At 44.9% G+C, this 22,007-nt stretch overlaps 22 non-coding genes across 22 annotated transcripts; 6 read left to right on the top strand and 16 right to left on the bottom strand.

The window, feature by feature from the left end:
- The first annotated feature begins 259 nt into the window (after positions 1–259).
- trnak-cuu (transfer RNA lysine (anticodon CUU)) lies at positions 260–332 on the top strand. The gene has a single exon. It is a non-coding gene; the product is annotated as a tRNA-Lys (tRNA).
- Positions 333–772: 440 nt separating this feature from the next.
- Positions 773–845, top strand: trnak-cuu (transfer RNA lysine (anticodon CUU)). Its single transcript has one exon. It is a non-coding gene; the product is annotated as a tRNA-Lys (tRNA).
- Positions 846–1,161: 316 nt separating this feature from the next.
- On the top strand, positions 1,162–1,234 carry trnak-cuu (transfer RNA lysine (anticodon CUU)). The gene has a single exon. It is a non-coding gene; the product is annotated as a tRNA-Lys (tRNA).
- Positions 1,235–13,696: 12,462 nt separating this feature from the next.
- Positions 13,697–13,778, bottom strand: trnal-uag (transfer RNA leucine (anticodon UAG)). Its single transcript has one exon. It is a non-coding gene; the product is annotated as a tRNA-Leu (tRNA).
- A 208-nt stretch (positions 13,779–13,986) lies between these two features.
- Positions 13,987–14,058, bottom strand: trnam-cau (transfer RNA methionine (anticodon CAU)). The gene has a single exon. It is a non-coding gene; the product is annotated as a tRNA-Met (tRNA).
- A 320-nt stretch (positions 14,059–14,378) lies between these two features.
- On the bottom strand, positions 14,379–14,460 carry trnas-gcu (transfer RNA serine (anticodon GCU)). The gene has a single exon. It is a non-coding gene; the product is annotated as a tRNA-Ser (tRNA).
- Positions 14,461–15,207: 747 nt separating this feature from the next.
- trnal-uag (transfer RNA leucine (anticodon UAG)) lies at positions 15,208–15,289 on the bottom strand. The gene has a single exon. It is a non-coding gene; the product is annotated as a tRNA-Leu (tRNA).
- A 601-nt stretch (positions 15,290–15,890) lies between these two features.
- Positions 15,891–15,972, bottom strand: trnas-gcu (transfer RNA serine (anticodon GCU)). The gene has a single exon. It is a non-coding gene; the product is annotated as a tRNA-Ser (tRNA).
- Positions 15,973–16,119: 147 nt separating this feature from the next.
- trnaa-agc (transfer RNA alanine (anticodon AGC)) lies at positions 16,120–16,192 on the top strand. The gene has a single exon. It is a non-coding gene; the product is annotated as a tRNA-Ala (tRNA).
- A 527-nt stretch (positions 16,193–16,719) lies between these two features.
- Positions 16,720–16,801, bottom strand: trnal-aag (transfer RNA leucine (anticodon AAG)). Its single transcript has one exon. It is a non-coding gene; the product is annotated as a tRNA-Leu (tRNA).
- A 488-nt stretch (positions 16,802–17,289) lies between these two features.
- On the bottom strand, positions 17,290–17,371 carry trnal-uag (transfer RNA leucine (anticodon UAG)). Its single transcript has one exon. It is a non-coding gene; the product is annotated as a tRNA-Leu (tRNA).
- Positions 17,372–17,581: 210 nt separating this feature from the next.
- Positions 17,582–17,653, bottom strand: trnam-cau (transfer RNA methionine (anticodon CAU)). The gene has a single exon. It is a non-coding gene; the product is annotated as a tRNA-Met (tRNA).
- A 320-nt stretch (positions 17,654–17,973) lies between these two features.
- trnas-gcu (transfer RNA serine (anticodon GCU)) lies at positions 17,974–18,055 on the bottom strand. Its single transcript has one exon. It is a non-coding gene; the product is annotated as a tRNA-Ser (tRNA).
- A 148-nt stretch (positions 18,056–18,203) lies between these two features.
- trnaa-agc (transfer RNA alanine (anticodon AGC)) lies at positions 18,204–18,276 on the top strand. Its single transcript has one exon. It is a non-coding gene; the product is annotated as a tRNA-Ala (tRNA).
- Positions 18,277–18,803: 527 nt separating this feature from the next.
- Positions 18,804–18,885, bottom strand: trnal-aag (transfer RNA leucine (anticodon AAG)). Its single transcript has one exon. It is a non-coding gene; the product is annotated as a tRNA-Leu (tRNA).
- Positions 18,886–19,373: 488 nt separating this feature from the next.
- Positions 19,374–19,455, bottom strand: trnal-uag (transfer RNA leucine (anticodon UAG)). Its single transcript has one exon. It is a non-coding gene; the product is annotated as a tRNA-Leu (tRNA).
- Positions 19,456–19,665: 210 nt separating this feature from the next.
- trnam-cau (transfer RNA methionine (anticodon CAU)) lies at positions 19,666–19,737 on the bottom strand. Its single transcript has one exon. It is a non-coding gene; the product is annotated as a tRNA-Met (tRNA).
- A 320-nt stretch (positions 19,738–20,057) lies between these two features.
- Positions 20,058–20,139, bottom strand: trnas-gcu (transfer RNA serine (anticodon GCU)). The gene has a single exon. It is a non-coding gene; the product is annotated as a tRNA-Ser (tRNA).
- A 148-nt stretch (positions 20,140–20,287) lies between these two features.
- Positions 20,288–20,360, top strand: trnaa-agc (transfer RNA alanine (anticodon AGC)). Its single transcript has one exon. It is a non-coding gene; the product is annotated as a tRNA-Ala (tRNA).
- Positions 20,361–20,887: 527 nt separating this feature from the next.
- trnal-aag (transfer RNA leucine (anticodon AAG)) lies at positions 20,888–20,969 on the bottom strand. Its single transcript has one exon. It is a non-coding gene; the product is annotated as a tRNA-Leu (tRNA).
- Positions 20,970–21,457: 488 nt separating this feature from the next.
- trnal-uag (transfer RNA leucine (anticodon UAG)) lies at positions 21,458–21,539 on the bottom strand. The gene has a single exon. It is a non-coding gene; the product is annotated as a tRNA-Leu (tRNA).
- Positions 21,540–21,749: 210 nt separating this feature from the next.
- trnam-cau (transfer RNA methionine (anticodon CAU)) lies at positions 21,750–21,821 on the bottom strand. The gene has a single exon. It is a non-coding gene; the product is annotated as a tRNA-Met (tRNA).
- Positions 21,822–22,007: the final 186 nt, after the last annotated feature.

Here is a 22,007-nt window from a genome sequence, read left to right as displayed (position 1 = left end):
TGCCATGGACTCATGGGATTCCTTGAACCTACGCTGAGCCATAACCACTGTGTGCTGTGTCCACAACTGCATTCCTAAAACAGACTCCGTACGCCTCTGAATTGTGTCCGCTGCACTCAGGTGTAAGCACTGAGCTTGTTTACTAGCACATGCTCTTGCTGTATGGCACAAAGTTGCTCAGTATCTGCCACAAGGCGTTATTGGAAGCTACTGGGACTGTTATTTGGCAATAAAGAGTGTGAAAAATGCATGAGGTGTAGCCCGCTTAGCTCAGTCGGTAGAGCATGAGACTCTTAATCTCAGGGTCGTGGGTTCGAGCCCCACATTGGGCGTGAACTTTATGTGAATGCACATCTGTTGTGATTAGACACTCAAAATGAGCCACAGACACATACCATGAGCAATTGCCGCCTTCTGCTCTGACCTCAGTGGCACTCCTGAAATGGACCCTTTCAGCCTGCCATGTCTCAAGGTTGTGGGTTCTAGCCCTGCACTGTGCATCAAAGCTTTATGCCATGGACTCATGGGATTCCTTGAACCTACGCTGAGCCATAACCACTGTGTGCTGTGTCCACAACTGCATTCCTAAAACAGACTCCGTACGCCTCTGAATTGTGTCCGCTGCACTCAGGTGTAAGCACTTAGCTTGTTTACTAGCACATGCTCTTGTTGTATGGCACAAAGGTGCTCGATATCTCCCACAAGGCGTTCACCTAGGAAGCTACTGGGATTTTTTTTTGCTAAAAAGAGTGTGAATAATGCATTAGGTGTAGCCCGGTTAGCTCAGTCGGTAGAGCATGAGACTCTTAATCTCAGGGTCGTGGGTTCGAGCCCCACATTGGGCGTGAACTTTATGTGAATGCACATCTGTTGTGATCAGACACTCAAAATGAGCTTTATGCCATGGACTCATGGGGTTCCTTGAACCTACGCTGAGCCATAGCCACTGTGTGCTGTGTCCACAACTGCATTCCTAAAACAGACCCTGTATGCCTCTGAATTGTGTCCGCTGCACTCAGGTGTAAGCACTGAGCTTGTTTACTAGCACATGCTCTTGCTGTATGGCACAAAGTTGCTCAGTATCTGCCACAAGGCGTTCACCTCAGAAGCTACTGGGACTGCTTTTTGGCAGAAAAAAGTGTGAAACATGCATGAGGTGTAGCCCGGTTAGCTCAGTCGGTAGAGCATGAGACTCTTAATCTCAGGGTCGTGGGTTCGAGCCCCACATTGGGCGTGAATTTTATGTGAATGCACATCTGTTGTGATTAGACACTCAAAATGAGCCACAGACACATACCATGAGCAATTGCCGCCTTCTGCTCTGACCTCAGTGGCACTCCTGAAATGGACCCTTTCAGCCTGCCATGTCTCAAGGTTGTGGGTGATCCACTTTCTTCTTCTCTTTCTTCTTCTTTTTCCTCTTTTCCATTTTCTTCTTCTCATTTTTATTATTATTATTATTAATATTATCATTTTTATTATTATTATTATTATTATTATTATTATTATTATTATTATTATTATTATTATTATTGTTATTGTTGTTGTTATTATTCATATTAATATTGTTATTATTAACAAGGCTCTCTGCTCCACAATTCTTTCCCTTCATATTGGCCAGCCAACGAAAATTTGTCAGGGGCAAAGCTGTTGGTAGACCTCAGTGTTTCAGGCCCACTCCTCCAACTTTTCTTGATCCAGTCAGGAAATCCTTCTGTGCTAATTTCATCATTTCAGTCTCTAAAAGAGCTTATGCTATCTTTAAAACTGAGCATTTTGATTGATTTATAGACAGATTTAGGGATTTCTTTATATGAATGCATGTGAAAATTTAGAAGTTACCAAATTCCACATTTGATATAAAGGAAAGCACAATACCCCATCCTGATCAAAAACATATTACAGTTGCAGTACCTTCTCAGCATATTTCTCTTGGGAAACAAAAACATGTTGGTCACAGTTAAGGTCAGCCAGTAAAATTGTTTTGAACAGTATAATTCAGAAGCAGAAGATGTAATTCTGAGATGTTCAGAATGAGTTTACCCATGAAAAGAGGAATTGTGCATGTGAACAAAACATTTCCCATGCAGCTTTTTCTGCCAGGAGTGAAAAGCCCATGTGTATTTGTGCTGTAAATAGTGGAGAAGACTTTCACCTTAAAAGAAAAAAAAATGCATGTAGTTGGATGATTCGCAGTTTTAGCAGTAACATATAGCAATTAAGCACTCAGTATGCCATGCTGAGTCTATCAATCATAATTAAACCAATTCATTATCAAACTGAAGTTATCTGGAAGTTTCCTTATTCTGCGCCTGAGGCAGCAGCTTGTCTGACAGATTATGCTTCACACATGCAGCTTGATGGATTACTGTGACCTTGAACTAATAAACTAATCAACCTGGCTCCAATTTATTGCTCCATAATCCAAGTTTTATTTTTTTTATGTTATCAGAAGGGCTGATCCAACCTGGACTGAAATTTAAACAAGCACATTTGACGTTTGTCTGACAATGCTAACATGACTTTTCATGTCAATTATTAAAATAATTTAATGCTTTCTCTTTTTTTGTTTGTTTGTACAATTCATTCATTCTGTCTGTCTTTTTGTTTTTTTCTCTAAAATCATAAATGGTGGCGATTATCAATATTGCCTAAAACTTTTTTTTTCACGTTGTTTTAATAAAACATCTCTGTATTCTTGATTTATTGATGAGGAATAACCATATATATATATATATATATATATATATATATATATATATATATATATATATATATATATATATATATATATATATATATATATATTAATGCTGTCAAAATTATTGCTTTACCTTTGGAGATTAATTTAAAACATATACACGTTAAAAAAAAATAACGCAGTTTTATTGTCTCCTGTCACGGCTGACCTGTAACCTCTGATGACGTGTGCAGTGCAGCCAAACTAAACAGAGCTAGCTTTCTGTTTTGAGCAAGATGGACAACGATGGACTTTTAGGCGGAAGTTTCACTTTTAAAAAGTTGCCTGATGGTTCGTTGGAAAAGTCTAAGGTGATTTGTGCACTCTACAAAGGCGAATTTAACTACCGCAGAAGTAGTACATCATTGGCGTATCATCTCAAAGCAAAACACCCTGCCGAAGTTACGTCCACGGGGCCTCGTCAGTCAACGCTGCAGGAGTGTGGTGCTCGTGGGCGGATCACTACGTCTGTGAGTGAGAAGGTGACGGACTCCCTGGTTATGTGGATAGCGAAAAACTGCCGCCCAGTTAACATATTGCAAGACGAGGGACTGAGAGAGGTTATTCGAGCGGCATCAGGAGATGTGTCATATAATACACCGTCGAGAGGAACCATCATGACAAGAATACACACTCTGTATGAGGATGAGAGAGAGCGGTAGAGGAACATGCTTGAGGAAGCTGCGGGCATCTCGCTCACAGGTGACCACTGGACTTCTGTGAACTTCTGTAGGTGGGTGTGCGTGTGCGTGTGTGTGTGTGTGTGTGTGTGTGTGTGTGTGTGTGTGTGTGGGAGAGAGGGTATGTGTGAGTGTGTGTGTGTGTGGGAGAGAGGGTGTGTGGGAGAGAGGGTGGGTGTGTGAAGTAAAGGGAGAGAGAGAGAGTGTGTGTGAGGGTACAGAAAGACTGAGCCAAATTATCTTTAAATTGTTAAACATTCTGTATTTTCAGCAGTATCTTTCCTTTTTCTTTTTTAATTGACTAATGCACCTTTGAAATTTAACTTATATGAAGATGGAACACATTTTTGTTGTTAATACTGGTAGCTCATATAAGACATTTCTCGATTAATCTAGATTAATCTCAGTTAACTACAGAAAATAGTGCGATTAATTAGTTATTTTTTTTAATCTATTGACAGCACTAATATGTGTATATATATATATATATATATATATATATATATATATATATATATATATATATATATATATATATATATATTAAAACACTATGGAAGCTTAAAAATAATTTGTGCCTTTTTAAAATTTCATACTGTTTATTTATAGGAGTAGGATTAACTTTTCCAAGCTAATCATAAATAATTAGTTACTTATAATATATACCCGCCCTGGTGAGATTCTAGTTCTGTTCAGCACAAATTTCACAATTGTTTTCAATTTGTAAGTTGGGGATTTCTGATGTAAAATGCTCTATTTACAACAGCAGCGAGAAGCAAGAAGTCATTGCAGTGGCACCAGGGTCTGGAAAAAATAGTATGTTGTTGAAACATAAAAAAAAAAAAAAAAATTACTAAAGTTATCATATTGACGCAAACAACCCTAATTTACAACTAATGAAGGGAAAAAATAGAAAAGAGCACGGCGCTGTGAACTACTAATCACAAAAGACATTGAACTTAGTCAAAAAGTTGAACTGTTGAACTTGGTCACCAGTAGTTTGCTGCTAACATCATATTTGCAATAATATTAATCAAAGATTTGTTTACAGATTGTTTTCATGCAAACTAAACATGTGTGCTTCTCCAACTGTGACATAAAATCACCATGGCGAAAACTCAGTCTGACTTCAGAACAAGGTACATGAATTGATACTTAAACAGTATTTCTTTTGAACAACACTTGTAGTGCGCCACTTTGTCAAAGGTTAAGACATATTTAATCCTTTTTCAGCCATAAACATGTGTTCTATTGAATAGCTAACAACACTTAATTCATTTCACAGAGATTTGTGCGGCAGTTATCACAAAACCGATAAAAGGTTTATCAGTCTCCTTTGTCCCATTTCTCTCTGCACAAATTTTCATTCAGTCTCTGCCGTTCTTTGTTCTGTTTCTATCTGTCTCTTACCTGCTCTGGCATGAAGGATAACAGCTGTGGGCAAACATATGAATGATGAAAAAAAGAGATCATACACCGTTATATTCTCCCAGAATGTCAATCATGCAGCAGGGTACATCTTAATTAAGAGACGAACTCCATCTCCCCTAACTCACACACATATGTGCAGACACTACGTTCTATTCTCTTACTTCACATGAGAGCAATAGATAGTTCAGCACCCAGTGGATCTGGATAAAAAGAGAGGAGGGTTAAAGGGGAGGAGGTAAAGACAGCGAGACAAGGATCAGAGGCATCCATGTGTGGGTGCATGGAGCTCTACAGCTCTGTGCAGGGATGGAGGTATATAACCTTGTAACCTTATTCCTTTTTCTGTCTCTTAAGTTATTTATAACTATTCAAGGCAGCAGGATGATTAAAAGAAATGTCAGAGATGTCAAATCTGTGTCTGCATGGAGAAGTCTGCAGAGCTACAGGAACAATCAGAAGAGAAAAAGATAAAACTAAAGTGATAAAACAGAAACATTCATGAAATGGTTTGGTTTTCAATGTTACTGCAGCATTGTGGTTTTTTTTTTCTCTTCCACACCTGGTTGAGCTTTAAGTGCTCTTGATGAGAATTTCTGAGGGAGCGGTCACACTGGCAAGCTATACCATGCTTAAGTCCAGGTTGTTTGGTCAGTGTGACCACATGCATGATGTGCTTGAGCACTGTTCACTTCTTTCCCCTGCTTTAGCACGCTTCGGAGAGGTGTGCTTCAGCACTGCACACTTCATCCTCGAGCACAAGACTATGGACATGAGGTATGATCCATTATATTGGATCACTGGGTACACTCCTCTTAAAGGTCCCATATTATGCTCCTTTTCTGCAGTTTAATATGGATCATTGATGTCCTCATTTAAAAAAAAATAGTAACATCAGTGTCTCCCATTAATTAATGAGACTGTGGCGGCCCGCCACAGTCTCATTTGGCCCCGCCACAGTCTCATATGGAGAAAAAAACACGATCCGTCACTCGGTCAGATCATTGCACAGCTGTAATTTCCTACCGCACGTAAACAAGCAAGAACAAGAGTGCGCGCGCACTGGTCACGCTAAAGGCAAAACGTGCATACGACCAAAATATATACACTCTTCTCAGATCTATCAAACTCTGTGTACACACGGCTGCACGCTATTCCCTGTGATAAACCACACCGCGCCGAGAACAGCGTAAACTCGGTGACGTGAACACACCTCGTTTCCCGCCTTCAGCACGCCCGAACATAACCATATATGGTCAATGCAAATCAGTACGTGCATATTAAGTAGCCATGTGCGCTGTGGGATTTTATAGTGACATCAGCGTAAGATGGTGAACACAACATACGGAGAGAGCATGGAAGAAGCTGAATTTATCTCAAAGCCAGATACACAGCAATATCAGGAAATATCAGTCAGAAAATGATCTTGCATTGATTTTGTGATGAAGTGGGCCTCAGCAAATTTAGGCATCTTTATTTATTTAGACTATTTTCTGCAGTCACTGTAGAAAAAAAAAATGAATAATGAAAACACAACAGTCCTAAATCCAAATAAGGGAGCAGAGAGAAGAAGAAGAACGGTAGGCTACAGTCTCAGTAGCCTGATAATGGATTACAGATCATGGAAATAGTGTAAATAACCTGTTGTTGAAATGCTGTTCAGTAAATTTTTCAAAATATTGTGAGTAAGTGAGTTTTTGGTTTTGTTTCTGAATCAAATTTAAAATATTTCTGATATGCCTTTGTAAGTTCTTATTTATCAGCTTACGTTCATGTCCATGGTCCCAAACTGCACTTACTGTAAGGGCGATACATCGCGCTTAAAATCGTACACACACATTAAAACCGCCGAGGGTCAGCGACTCTGCCACCACAGTCTCTTAAAATCCTGTGGGAAACACTGAACATGTTTTGGTCCAAAAAGCCAATAATTCAAGCACAGCAGCATTGTTTCCAGGCTCTCATAGCCCCTCTGTTCAGAACGCTCTGATTTAGTGGGCGTGGCCTTCATATGTAAATGAGCCACCGCTGATACCGCCCCACTCTTAAGCGTCACTGATACGGTGCCACGAGCTCCGAGAGCACAATGTTTAGAAAACAGCAAAGATTGTTTGCCGTTACATTACAGGCTAAAACAACAGGCTAACCGCAGCTAAAGTTAGCATCCTGAAGCTAACACGGAGACAGGGGGGACACTGAGGAAAAGCTCTTACATCTGCTCCACAGTACACAGCATTTAAAATAATCACATTTCCAGGGTCTGAGGTTTGTTGGTGAATGGTTGGGAATGTGCCTGGATTCAGGACCAGTCTATTCGCTAGCCCTCTGTTGTACTGTCCAAAGTTGGAAAAGCAATCGGCCGTGAAGTGACTAGCACACACATGCGCAGTTTTACTGAGTGTAGCTCGCACATTTCCTTGATCAATGAACTCTAGCCACTTAGCCTTGTCTTCTTCCGAGATGGGAAGCTTGTGCATGGAACTATATGGCTGTTTACAGCCAAAAATCAGAGCAGTGGTGGCTCTTCAACTTTGGCATTCTGAGGGGGTGTGGGGTATTTGCTCTAGTGGACCAATCAAGTCAGACTTGCTCCTGATTGGTCAAAAAAGGGAATCGCTGACGTCGACAAATCCCACAAACGGCTCGTTCTTGGTCAGGATTTTACGTTCACAAGCACTACTAAGTACAGGTTTTGTCATTAAATATCCCATTTTGTGAGCAGGGAGGAAAGCCAAAGACCCAAAAATTTAACTAAAAGACTTAATCAAGTGATTTTTGCACAACATGGGACCTTAAAAAAAAAAATCAGATTTACCCTTTTATGATACTATCAGTCATCATGCCTCCCACCTTTTTTTTTAGCAATGAATATGTCTGAAAATGCCTTTTTGTGATTTTTTTAGACCCTTTTTGGTATATATTGAACTTTCAAAATCTCTCAAAATGAGTCATTTTTGTATGCTTTACATGCTTTAACTTGTGTTAAAAAAGAAAACAATACAAAAAAGATTTGAACAAGTTTTGTTTTAATGAAAATTGTAGATATACAGGTCCAAAGGTTTTGAGATGACTAAAAAAAAAAAAAATAAAAATAATAATAATAACTCTAAATACAACAACACAAGCAGTTTTGGTTGCCTGAACTTTTTAACTGTTATGGCTCAATAAAGTCAAGTCCCCGACACACACACACTCTCTCTCTCTCACACACACAAACACACACACACACACACACACACACACACACACACACACACACACACACACACACACACAATGATATTTCCTAAAGCGAGAGTCCAGGGTATATTTTGAGAATAATTCTGGTGGGCATTTAGAAAAAAATACTGGAAAAAAAGGATACAATATAAGGCTGTCACTTTAATGCGTTAATCAGATGAATCTTTTACACTGCAAATTAATAGGTTATGAAAATTAAAGCAAGATTACCTCATCTTCTGCCAGCCATTTTTAGCGCACCTTGAAAGATCTTTCAAGACCCAAATTTTCTATGACTATGTAAACACCAAAACTACCTAAGAAAAGTGGACTCTCTTCTTTTATGTCTCTCTTCTTGTTTTTGATCCAAAAAAAGACAAAGCATACTTTTTTTATCTTGTTCATCTCAAGGGCTCCATCTTTTGATCCTCTCCATGATCTCTGCCATCTTTTCTCACAATGGCGCCGCTCTTTCTCTCTGAACTGCAGCGACACGTCATTAGTTTGAGCGTGAGCTGCCTGAACTTTTCTGACTTGCAGCGTCTCGCTTCTTCTCCTTATATCCATGCTGATTTCTCATCCAAAGAGTGCACCACTCTCAGCCACAGTAGTTTACGAGCATGATTTTGATTGTCAAGCTCCTCCAGACCCTCCATCCCCCTGCTGAAAAACAAAATTTACTTCTATAGACGCAGTAAACTGTTGCACAATGTCAATTGCAGCAAACACAAACATTTTAATATTGACCAGTTGAAACACAGTGTTCATTTACAAATCTTCTCTTCTTCATGTACTCATTTGATTAGTCATGCAGTACAATTGTGTAATGTCCTAGAATTCAAATTCTTTATTTGGAGACCTTGAGCAGGTATGAGATTAAAATGTACAACAAAATTGGTAAAGCATGTCTGTATCATATTGTTAATACAGTACACATACCTAAGCTATGTATTCTTACAAGTCCCTTGAGGTCTGTCTGAGATACTAAAGACAAGACAGTGGTGAAGAAATGTTTGTGTGGTGGACTTGAATATTATTATTATTACTATTATAACTATTATTTTAGGTTTATATGTTGTCATAATCAAAGTGACTTATTGGCAACAGCTCACTACATGCACAATAATAGCCCAAATAAAACCGTTGGTTTCAATGATAATGATGATGTGGATCTGTCAGAAGAATTTCATATCTACTGACATAAAATGTGGAAGAGACAGCAGAATGTATCCGCAGGCTTCAATTCACCACTTTGCTGTCTGTGTCACCAATTTCTCCTGTCTTCAAAATATTAATGCACAAGAATCAAATTTTATATACCAGTGTGCACATTCTCCTGCTATGTTTATTTTTATGGATCAAAACCTTTGAGTGGGAAATGGGGTATGCCCGTTTCAAGCCCTAAGCAAGCTTTATAAATGAGGCCCTAGGTCAGTCAGACATTGGTGAGGGGAAATCAATAGTGCTGCAAGCATTTACTGAAGTATTCACCTGGATTCCTGATTTCAATAAAACCATGGCTTCGAGCTCACCTCAGGCAAGGTAAGGAAAAGCTGTTTAACTGACACAACACAGCGCTCCAAGATCCTGAAGCCATAACTAAAAAAAAAACTAAAATTGTCAGCATTGATAATCAACACTCATGCTTTCTCACAGCTTTTTATGAATCATATATAAAAGTTTAGCACTCTGCCATAGTGTTAAGAATACTAGAATCCAGACTTGTGCCTGCATTTAGAACTTATAATTTAGAACCTAGAATGTTTTTAAAATACTGCACGTGTGTTTTTTTTTCCAGGCCTACATTTGTGTGCTTTCAGGATTGTGCTTTATGTATAAATAAATAGTGGTGGGTAAATTTACTTAGATAATAATCTAACTGCTGCACACAATTAGAGGTTTGAAACTTGTAATAATTAAGGACCCAATAAACTGACAGCTCAGCCACCTTCAATTAATAAACTAACACCTCCAGATAGTTGTCTACTCTGTTCGCAAAAATAATAAGCAAAGTGATTGAGACATCAGGGAAATGATGGGCACCAAGCACACAGCAGCCACTGTGTAGCATAAACAGTGTACAGCCACAGGTTTTTCATGTAAGAGCATTTTTAGTAAAACACTGATTGTGTACAAGTCAAGCTGAGGGCAATCTCACATAATGTGTGAAGGCCGTTTTTTTTTTTTTTTTTGCTTTTTTTTATTTTTGCTTTGCTTTTCTCTTTACCCCACACTTTACAATTAATAACATCATTTTTAGTACTCAGTAGAAACATCTTGCATTGTTATGTCAGTAAATGCAATTAAGATTTACAACCTGCTAAGGAAAATATACTACCTGTTCTTGGTTCAAATTCCACCTCTAGTCTAGATGGTCTGTTTGCTCTGTGCAATGGTTTACAGCCTTTTCCTTATCATTTGCCAAATTACATATGTGGAGTGTACATTTCAAAAGAGAATATAGTTAAAGCTTGAGTCTTTCTTTTTTTTTTAATTTAATACAATTTTGTACTTTAGTTTCACTCAAATGTGAGGAATTTCCACATAAGTTGGGCTCTTTGTCCACCCATAATGTTTTTACAGTTTGCTCACCAATGCTTTGTCTTGTTGAATTACAAACATCTTTGGCCACCTCTTTCGAACATCACTCAAACTATGACCAATGAATAATCCACCAAATACATTAGAAACTCATGGAGTTAGTGTAAGTTCATGCAGGACACGTAAGTCATACACCCAGCTGTGATCAGCTGACAGGCTGATGTTTAATCACTAACCCCTCTCAACCAATCACAGCGTGTGTCTAACAACAAGACGGTGTATTTAAAACCACATCTTCACTCTCTGTTATCCCTGCTACCTTTTTGCTACCCAGCTGCTGCTGTCTTGTGTACTAAGGTAGGATGTTTTTTTTTTTTTTTTTCTCGAGTTGGCCGTACTACTTCCTTACCATCTCTTCAGCTGTGATGTTTCATCTGGACCTCAACTCTGGAGATGAGTGCATAAGAAAGGCCTGAATCAAGCTGCAGTATTCGCCGTAGCTCTCTATCTCGACTGGCAAGTAAAACAGCCATGTGTCAAAGGATGGTCCGTGCCTAAAACTCTGGAAGCTATGTAGGTTGGAATATCACTGCTTCTCCCGGAGTCAGTCATGAGGAGCTCTTTCACATCTTCATGTCTAATATCCTTGGAAAGATCAGTGCTCTATTCCTCCCACTGCTCCTCCTTTGTGTCCAAAGAAAGGTTTGGGAAAAAAGAAATTGCCTGTTCCCTGTCCCCGGCTGGCAAGGCCAAGCTAGCTTAGCGTGCCCACTAAGAGAGCTAGGCTACAGTCCACACTGCTCTTCAGGAACAAGATCCGTCATATCATCTCTGGTTAGTAGCCAAACATCCCTCACCGAGGTGGATGCTTGTTTCAAACTTCGGAAAATCGCTCTGCCGGTCTTCAGATCCTGTACCAAGCCATTTCCAGTCACCATAGTAACTGTGTTGCCGCCAATCATCTCAACGAAACAAAGGCCCCTGGGAACTGCAGTCCTGGCCGGCTGGAGAGTGCTTTTCTTCTCAGCAGCAGCTGTCCTCTCACCTGTGGAATCAAATCCCAGCAGGTAATGATATCAATCTGGTTAAAATCCTCCTGTGTCTTTTGAATTGTCAATCAAACGCCTTGTTGACTGTGGGAAGTTTCAGTAGTGTTGAAAGAAAGTGATCCAAGACTATCAAAATCTCTTACTATGCCGGAGTTTAATGCAGCATTCAGAGTCTCCAGAGTCTTCAGAGTCGTTATCTGTGAGGTATATCCTCAACCAAGATTTGAACTGGAGATGTATGTAGTACTATGTCTGACTTGGCAATGTCTAATGGTGGAACTCTGTTTTTGAATATCATAAATCCTTTTCTGCGAAAGCAGCCATCAGGCTGTCGTAGTCCATGGTTCTTTAACCCTTTTGGTGTAGCTCTGTTTTGGATCTGACTGAATAACTGCAAATTACCTTTCATTCTCCATCTGTTGAAAGATTTTCAGTTGGTAGATTTCCCTCAGTGTAAACCCAGATTGCTACATCAGTGCACTAAAGGACATTTTTAACAAACTTGTGGTCCCATTAATGTTGAGGAAACAATTGGTCCCCCCTCAAAAAATAAATAAAAATAAAGAAATTAATTAATTGATGAAAGAAATACTACTACTTATAATAATAATAATAATAATAATAATAATAATAATAATAATAATAATAATAATAATAATAATAACAATAATAAAAAAACTGTTGAATTCTTCGCCATTACTTTAGACGGTGAACTCTTTTGTCATTCTGGATGAATGGTGTGGATAATATCTCAGATTCTGGTCAATACTGTGTGACAGTTGGAACGACATTTCTTTTTCTATAATTATACCACAAATATCATCACCTTGGACTGCTATTACCTTAAATTTCAATACAGATGCCACTCCTCCTGTAGGTTTCGGAATTTTTCATCATTAGTGGTTCACAGGTGCATGGCCAAACGAGCTGCAGTGTTTTTCCTCAGATATGCATTCTACAGCATTATTGGAGCTCTAGACGATCATCATGGCATGGAGTCCTCTGGGTAAAAAAAACAAAACAAAAAAAAAAGGTCGAGGGACAGATTGTAGTTTTGCAATACGAAGGCAATGGCTAATATAATTTTTAAAGAGCGTTCCTCTGTTCCTCTCATGAATAGATAACTTTGTTGCATCACATGGTTTTGCGTCAGGGGTAATTTTACCATTCGTGCAGCGCATGTGCCAGGCCTCAATATTCAATTAAAGATGCTTCATTCCGATTAAAAGTCCAGGAGATCAGGGACCTCTGACCTTGCAGTTTCCCAAGACTTGCAGTGCCCACAATTCAGCCAAACCCACGTGCAACCCACGTGGGTTTTATTTTTTCTTTTCTCTTCTCCTCTCTTCTTTTCTCTTCACCACAACACAAGGAAGCTTTAAGCTCACTGGCATTTTGCCACACTGCCTGGACAGCACATGCACTGTGGGGAATTAGCTCAAATGGTAGAGCGCTCGCTTAGCATGCGAGAGGTAGCGGGATCGATGCCCGCTTTCTCCAGGAGACTTGATTTTACTTTGCTTTGCTGCCCTACCAGACAAGAAGGCCTGGTGTGAAGAAACTTGAGACACTGGACGTGGGCTGGATGGACAGAAAGAAATGCTGCGCTTTGAGTCAGCAAATACTTTGTGCTGAGTCACGAGGCTTCCTGAAATAATCTTGCCCACTCAAGCAGTAGAGCACCGTTTGGTCATGCTTCTGAGACAGGTCCTGGGCTTTTTGCGTTCCCCACCGCACTTGGCCCCTGGTTGTGTTGATGTGCCATGGAAACGGGAACCGTCCTGCTGGAGCGGCTGTTTTCCTTGCATTGGGTCGATTCCAAAAGCCAGAGAAAGTCCCAAAAAGGTGGCAGCAGTCACAATTTGTCCAGCCCTAGCATGGTGTGCCCTGTCCCTGACTCTCTCTCCCTCTGCTGTCCTGCCAGACACTGAGGAGCCAAAAGGTTGCGCTGCTGGAGAGAAGCCTGAAACGGTCCAAGTGCTGACCTTTTGAAGAGGGCAAATTTTTTGGACAGGTCATCTCCCAAGGAGAAGGCCTCATGAAAGTGGTGGGATTTGAACCCACGCCTCCTGAGAGACTGGAGCCTAAATCCAGCGCCTTAGACCACTCGGCCACACTACCCTCCTGCGTGCAGGAGGACTGTTGCGCAGAGTATCTTGAGATGTTTCACTGCTGAGCAGGAGGTTGCAAGTAGCGGCAGAGGTTGCAAGTAGCTGCAATCAAAGTTCATTCAGCAGAAGCACCGTTGCCTGTCATGTGCAAAACACAATTGACGGGGTCTGACTCAAAGGACACGGCACGGAGCCAAAGTGGAGGCTGCCCACTCAGATAGCAGAGGATGGTTTCGATCCATCGACCTCTGGGTTATGGGCCCAGCACGCTTCCGCTGCGCCACTCTGCTCTGCTCTCTAGAGGCTCTGGGCCACCCGCCTTGCTGCTGCTGTGTGATTTTCTTTTTTTTCACTGGGAAGGGGAAGATCAAAAGAGGCCTACAAACAGACTGGTGCGGTAGAGCTCAAGGAACACAGCGGCCCCCATTTCTGACCTGCTTCAGCTCCTGTTAACTTGCAAAGAAGAGGCTGGCCGGTTTTTGGCAGAAGACAGTACTCCTACAACAGCGCATGAGTGGAAGATTCCACAGGTGGTGCGGATGGGCTCCAGAAAAGCCAGCGGGCATCAAGCACCCAGCTGTTCTGTTGACACGCCAGCATAAAGTCTGCGCGACGAGGATGGGATTCGAACCCACGCGTGCAGAGCACAATGGATTAGCAGTCCATCGCCTTAACCACTCGGCCACCTCGTCAATGAGAGCCTGGCAAATTCAGAGCAACCCAGGTGGGTTTTATTTTTTCTTTTCTCTTCTCCTCTCTTCTTTTCTCTTCCCCACAACACAAGGAAGCTTTAAGCTCACTGGCATTTTGCCACACTGCCTGGACAGCACGTGCACTGTGGGGAATTAGCTCAAATGGTAGAGCGCTCGCTTAGCATGCGAGAGGTAGCGGGATCGATGCCCGCTTTCTCCAGGAGACTTGATTTTACTTTGCTTTGCTGCCCTACCAGACAAGAAGGCCTGGTGTGAAGAAACTTGAGACACTGGACGTGGGCTGGATGGACAGAAAGAAATGCTGCGCTTTGAGTCAGCAAATACTTTGTGCTGAGTCACGAGGCTTCCTGAAATAATCTTGCCCACTCAAGCAGTAGAGCACCATTTGGTCATGCTTCTGAGACAGGTCCTGGGCTTTTTGCGTTCCCCACCGCACTTGGCCCCTGGTTGTGTTGATGTGCCATGGAAACGGGAACCGTCCTGCTGCAGCGGCTGTTTTCCTTGCATTGGGTCGATTCCAAAAGCCAGAGAAAGTCCCAAAGTCACAATTTGTTCAGCCCTAGCATGGTGTGCCCTGTCCCTGACTCTCTCTCCCTCTGCTGTCCTGCCAGACACTGAGGAGCCAAAAGGTTGCGCTGCTGGAGAGAAGCCTGAAACGGTCCAAGTGCTGTCCTTTTGAAGAGGGCAAATTTTTTGGACAGGTCATCTCCCAAGGAGAAGGCCTCATGAAAGTGGTGGGATTTGAACCCACGCCTCCTGAGAGACTGGAGCCTAAATCCAGCGCCTTAGACCACTCGGCCACACTACCCTCCTGCGTGAAGGGGGACTGTTGCGCAGAGTATCTTGAGATGTTTCACTGCTGAGCAGGAGGTTGCAAGTAGCCGCAGAGGTTGCAAGTAGCTGCACTCAAAGTTCATTCAGCTGAAGCACCGTATGGCCTGTCATGTGCAAAACACAATTGACGGGGTCTGACTCAAAGGACACAGCCCGGAGCCAAAGTGGAGGCTGCCCACTCAGATAGCAGAGGATGGTTTCGATCCATCGACCTCTGGGTTATGGGCCCAGCACGCTTCCGCTGCACCACTCTGCTCTGCTCTCTAGAGGCTCTGGGCCACCCGCCTTGGTGCTGCTGTGTGATTTTCTTTTTTTCACTGGGAAGGGGAAGATCAAAAGAGGCCTACAAACAGACTGGTGCGGTAGAGCTCAAGGAACACAGCGGCCCCCATTTCTGACCTGCTTCAGCTCCTGTTAACTTGCAAAGAAGAGGCTGGCCGGTTTTTGGCAGAAGACAGTACTCCTACAACAGGGCATGAGTGGAAGATTCCACAGGTGGTGCGGATGGGCTCCAGAAAAGCCAGCGGGCATCAAGCACCCAGCGGTTCTGTTGACACGCCAGCATAAAGTCTGCGCGACGAGGATGGGATTCGAACCCACGCGTGCAGAGCACAATGGATTAGCAGTCCATCGCCTTAACCACTCGGCCACCTCGTCAACGAGAGCCTGGCAAATTCAGAGCAACCCAGGTGGGTTTTATTTTTTCTTTTCTCTTCTCCTCTCTTCTTTTCTCTTCACCACAACACAAGGAAGCTTTAAGCTCACTGGCATTTTGCCACACTGCCTGGACAGCACGTGCACTGTGGGGAATTAGCTCAAATGGTAGAGCGCTCGCTTAGCATGCGAGAGGTAGCGGGATCGATGCCCGCATTCTCCAGGAGACTTGATTTTACTTTGCTTTGCTGCTCTACCAGACAAGAAGGCCTGGTGTGAAGAAACTTGAGACACTGGACGTGGGCTGGATGGACAGAAAGAAATGCTGCGCTTTGAGTCAGCAAATACTTTGTGCTGAGTCACGAGGCTTCCTGAAATGATCTTGCCCACTCAAGCAGTAGAGCACCGTTTGGTCATGCTTCTGAGACAGGTCCTGGGCTTTTTGCGTTCCCCACCGCACTTGGCCCCTGGTTGTGTTGATGTGCCATGGAAACGGGAACCGTCCTGCTGGAGCGGCTGTTTTCCTTGCATTGGGTCGATTCCAAAAGCCAGAGAAAGTCCCAAAGTCACAATTTGTTCAGCCCTAGCATGGTGTGCCCTGTCCCTGACTCTCTCTCCCTCTGCTGTCCTGCCAGACACTGAGGAGCCAAAAGGTTGCGCTGCTGGAGAGAAGCCTGAAACGGTCCAAGTGCTGACCTTTTGAAGAGGGCAAATTTTTTGGACAGGTCATCTCCCAAGGAGAAGGCCTCATGGCAGTGGTGGGATTTGAACCCACGCCTCCTGAGAGACTGGAGCCTTAATCCAGCGCCTTAGACCACTCGGCCACACTACCTTGCGCTGCCAAACTAGGCCTGGGAGGAGTGTGGGGCAGGCTGTCTTGGGAAGTTTCGTCAGTGAGCGGGAACTTGCACCTTGGGTCAACACGGGGGGGTCAAACATTGATTTTGCCCAGGCAAATCATGGAGCAAAAAGCTTATTGGCTTAAGCTTTTCATCAGCTCAGTTTTGACTTGTACTTGCATGAGCCAGGGGAAAAAGTTCACCTCAAGTTCAAAGGTGTTCAACTAGCTTGTGGCACATTTCCCGAGGTTCCAGAGCTTTTCTGACACACTCTGACTGGGGACCAACGGCATGGCTGCAGTGTACGCCTATCACCCCAGTGTCCTTGACTCTGGGATCAAGGGACTTGGCTTTGATTAGCTCTGGTCCAATGAATCTGCTCTCTCTTACTGTAGGTGATATCAGGAGGCACCGCAGTTCTCGGGCCAAGAGTGTACACTGGCAAAGCCAGTGCCCTGTGGAGACAGTTACGGCGGTCAAATGGCAGTGGTGGGATTTGAACCCACGCCTCCTGAGAGACTGGAGCCTAAATCCAGCGCCTTAGACCACTCGGCCACACTACCCTCCTGCGTGAAGGGGGACTGTTGCGCAGAGTATCTTGAGATGTTTCACTGCTGAGCAGGAGGTTGCAAGTAGCCGCAGAGGTTGCAAGTAGCTGCACTCAAAGTTCATTCAGCTGAAGCACCGTATGGCCTGTCATGTGCAAAACACAATTGACGGGGTCTGACTCAAAGGACACGGCCCGGAGCCAAAGTGGAGGCTGCCCACTCAGATAGCAGAGGATGGTTTCGATCCATCGACCTCTGGGTTATGGGCCCAGCACGCTTCCGCTGCGCCACTCTGCTCTGCTCTCTAGAGGCTCTGGGCCACCCGCCTTGGTGCTGCTGTGTGATTTTCTCTTTTTCACTGGGAAGGGGAAGATCAAAAGAGGCCTACAAACAGACTGGTGCGGTAGAGTGCAAGGAACACAGCGGCCCCCATTTCTGACCTGCTTCAGCTCCTGTTAACTTGCAAAGAAGAGGCTGGCCGGTTGTTTGGCAAAAGACAGTGCTCCTACAACAGCGCATGAGTGGAAGATTCCACAGGTGGTGCGGATGGGCTCCAGAAAAGCCAGCGGGCATCAAGCACCCAGCGGTTCTGTTGACACGCCAGCATAAAGTCTGCGCGACGAGGATGGGATTCGAACCCACGCGTGCAGAGCACAATGGATTAGCAGTCCATCGCCTTAACCACTCGGCCACCTCGTCAACGAGAGCCTGGCAAATTCAGAGCAACCCAGGTGGGTTTTATTTTTTTTTCTTCTCTTCTCCTCTCTTCTTTTCTCTTCACCACAACACAAGGAAGCTTTAAGCTCACTGGCATTTTGCCACACTGCCTGGACAGCACGTGCACTGTGGGGAATTAGCTCAAATGGTAGAGCGCTCGCTTAGCATGCGAGAGGTAGCGGGATCGATGCCCGCATTCTCCAGGAGACTTGATTTTACTTTGCTTTGCTGCTCTACCAGACAAGAAGGCCTGGTGTGAAGAAACTTGAGACACTGGACGTGGGCTGGATGGACAGAAAGAAATGCTGCGCTTTGAGTCAGCAAATACTTTGTGCTGAGTCACGAGGCTTCCTGAAATGATCTTGCCCACTCAAGCAGTAGAGCACCGTTTGGTCATGCTTCTGAGACAGGTCCTGGGCTTTTTGCGTTCCCCACCGCACTTGGCCCCTGGTTGTGTTGATGTGCCATGGAAACGGGAACCGTCCTGCTGGAGCGGCTGTTTTCCTTGCATTGGGTCGATTCCAAAAGCCAGAGAAAGTCCCAAAGTCACAATTTGTTCAGCCCTAGCATGGTGTGCCCTGTCCCTGACTCTCTCTCCCTCTGCTGTCCTGCCAGACACTGAGGAGCCAAAAGGTTGCGCTGCTGGAGAGAAGCCTGAAACGGTCCAAGTGCTGACCTTTTGAAGAGGGCAAATTTTTTGGACAGGTCATCTCCCAAGGAGAAGGCCTCATGGCAGTGGTGGGATTTGAACCCACGCCTCCTGAGAGACTGGAGCCTTAATCCAGCGCCTTAGACCACTCGGCCACACTACCTTGCGCTGCCAAACTAGGCCTGGGAGGAGTGTGGGGCAGGCTGTCTTGGGAAGTTTCGTCAGTGAGCGGGAACTTGCACCTTGGGTCAACACGGGGGGGTCAAACATTGATTTTGCCCAGGCAAATCATGGAGCAAAAAGCTTATTGGCTTAAGCTTTTCATCAGCTCAGTTTTGACTTGTACTTGCATGAGCCAGGGGAAAAAGTTCACCTCAAGTTCAAAGGTGTTCAACTAGCTTGTGGCACATTTCCCGAGGTTCCAGAGCTTTTCTGACACACTCTGACTGGGGACCAACGGCATGGCTGCAGTGTACGCCTATCACCCCAGTGTCCTTGACTCTGGGATCAAGGGACTTGGCTTTGATTAGCTCTGGTCCAATGAATCTGCTCTCTCTTACTGTAGGTGATATCAGGAGGCACCGCAGTTCTCGGGCCAAGAGTGTACACTGGCAAAGCCAGTGCCCTGTGGAGACAGTTACGGCGGTCAAATGGCAGTGGTGGGATTTGAACCCACGCCTCCTGAGAGACTGGAGCCTAAATCCAGCGCCTTAGACCACTCGGCCACACTACCCTCCTGCGTGAAGGGGGACTGTTGCGCAGAGTATCTTGAGATGTTTCACTGCTGAGCAGGAGGTTGCAAGTAGCCGCAGAGGTTGCAAGTAGCTGCACTCAAAGTTCATTCAGCTGAAGCACCGTATGGCCTGTCATGTGCAAAACACAATTGACGGGGTCTGACTCAAAGGACACGGCCCGGAGCCAAAGTGGAGGCTGCCCACTCAGATAGCAGAGGATGGTTTCGATCCATCGACCTCTGGGTTATGGGCCCAGCACGCTTCCGCTGCGCCACTCTGCTCTGCTCTCTAGAGGCTCTGGGCCACCCGCCTTGGTGCTGCTGTGTGATTTTCTCTTTTTCACTGGGAAGGGGAAGATCAAAAGAGGCCTACAAACAGACTGGTGCGGTAGAGTGCAAGGAACACAGCGGCCCCCATTTCTGACCTGCTTCAGCTCCTGTTAACTTGCAAAGAAGAGGCTGGCCGGTTGTTTGGCAAAAGACAGTGCTCCTACAACAGCGCATGAGTGGAAGATTCCACAGGTGGTGCGGATGGGCTCCAGAAAAGCCAGCGGGCATCAAGCACCCAGCGGTTCTGTTGACACGCCAGCATAAAGTCTGCGCGACGAGGATGGGATTCGAACCCACGCGTGCAGAGCACAATGGATTAGCAGTCCATCGCCTTAACCACTCGGCCACCTCGTCAACGAGAGCCTGGCAAATTCAGAGCAACCCAGGTGGGTTTTATTTTTTTTTCTTCTCTTCTCCTCTCTTCTTTTCTCTTCACCACAACACAAGGAAGCTTTAAGCTCACTGGCATTTTGCCACACTGCCTGGACAGCACGTGCACTGTGGGGAATTAGCTCAAATGGTAGAGCGCTCGCTTAGCATGCGAGAGGTAGCGGGATCGATGCCCGCATTCTCCAGGAGACTTGATTTTACTTTGCTTTGCTGCTCTACCAGACAAGAAGGCCTGGTGTGAAGAAACTTGAGACACTGGACGTGGGCTGGATGGACAGAAAGAAATGCTGCGCTTTGAGTCAGCAAATACTTTGTGCTGAGTCACGAGGCTTCCTGAAATGATCTTGCCCACTCAAGCAGTAGAGCACCGTTTGGTCATGCTTCTGAGACAGGTCCTGGGCTTTTTGCGTTCCCCACCGCACTTGGCCCCTGGTTGTGTTGATGTGCCATGGAAACGGGAACCGTCCTGCTGGAGCGGCTGTTTTCCTTGCATTGGGTCGATTCCAAAAGCCAGAGAAAGTCCCAAAGTCACAATTTGTTCAGCCCTAGCATGGTGTGCCCTGTCCCTGACTCTCTCTCCCTCTGCTGTCCTGCCAGACACTGAGGAGCCAAAAGGTTGCGCTGCTGGAGAGAAGCCTGAAACGGTCCAAGTGCTGACCTTTTGAAGAGGGCAAATTTTTTGGACAGGTCATCTCCCAAGGAGAAGGCCTCATGGCAGTGGTGGGATTTGAACCCATGCCTCCTGAGAGACTGGAGCCTTAATCCAGCGCCTTAGACCACTCGGCCACACTACCTTGCGCTGCCAAACTAGGCCTGGGAGGAGTGTGGGGCAGGCTGTCTTGGGAAGTTTCGTCAGTGAGCGGGAACTTGCACCTTGGGTCAACACGGGGGGGTCAAACATTGATTTTGCCCAGGCAAATCATGGAGCAAAAAGCTTATTGGCTTAAGCTTTTCATCAGCTCAGTTTTGACTTGTACTTGCATGAGCCAGGGGAAAAAGTTCACCTCAAGTTCAAAGGTGTTCAACTAGCTTGTGGCACATTTCCCGAGGTTCCAGAGCTTTTCTGACACACTCTGACTGGGGACCAACGGCATGGCTGCAGTGTACGCCTATCACCCCAGTGTCCTTGACTCTGGGATCAAGGGACTTGGCTTTGATTAGCTCTGGTCCAATGAATCTGCTCTCTCTTACTGTAGGTGATATCAGGAGGCACCGCAGTTCTCGGGCCAAGAGTGTACACTGGCAAAGCCAGTGCCCTGTGGAGACAGTTAGGGCGGTCAAATGGCAGTGGTGGGATTTGAACCCACGCCTCCTGAGAGACTGGAGCCTAAATCCAGCGCCTTAGACCACTCGGCCACACTACCCTCCTGCGTGAAGGGGGACTGTTGCGCAGAGTATCTTGAGATGTTTCACTGCTGAGCAGGAGGTTGCAAGTAGCCGCAGAGGTTGCAAGTAGCTGCACTCAAAGTTCATTCAGCTGAAGCACCGTATGGCCTGTCATGTGCAAAACACAATTGACGGGGTCTGACTCAAAGGACACGGCCCGGAGCCAAAGTGGAGGCTGCCCACTCAGATAGCAGAGGATGGTTTCGATCCATCGACCTCTGGGTTATGGGCCCAGCACGCTTCCGCTGCGCCACTCTGCTCTGCTCTCTAGAGGCTCTGGGCCACCCGCCTTGGTGCTGCTGTGTGATTTTCTCTTTTTCACTGGGAAGGGGAAGATCAAAAGAGGCCTACAAACAGACTGGTGCGGTAGAGTGCAAGGAACACAGCGGCCCCCATTTCTGACCTGCTTCAGCTCCTGTTAACTTGCAAAGAAGAGGCTGGCCGGT

The sequence above is a fragment of the Halichoeres trimaculatus genome, unplaced genomic scaffold, assembly GCF_033239565.1.
Source record: "Halichoeres trimaculatus isolate MK-OKI-2021-1 unplaced genomic scaffold, fHalTri1.1 fHalTri1_scaffold_7, whole genome shotgun sequence".
Lineage (NCBI taxonomy): Eukaryota > Metazoa > Chordata > Actinopteri > Labriformes > Labridae > Halichoeres > Halichoeres trimaculatus.
The sequence above is the reverse complement of the archived record's forward strand: the minus strand, read 5'-3'. Positions and strand labels throughout refer to the sequence as shown.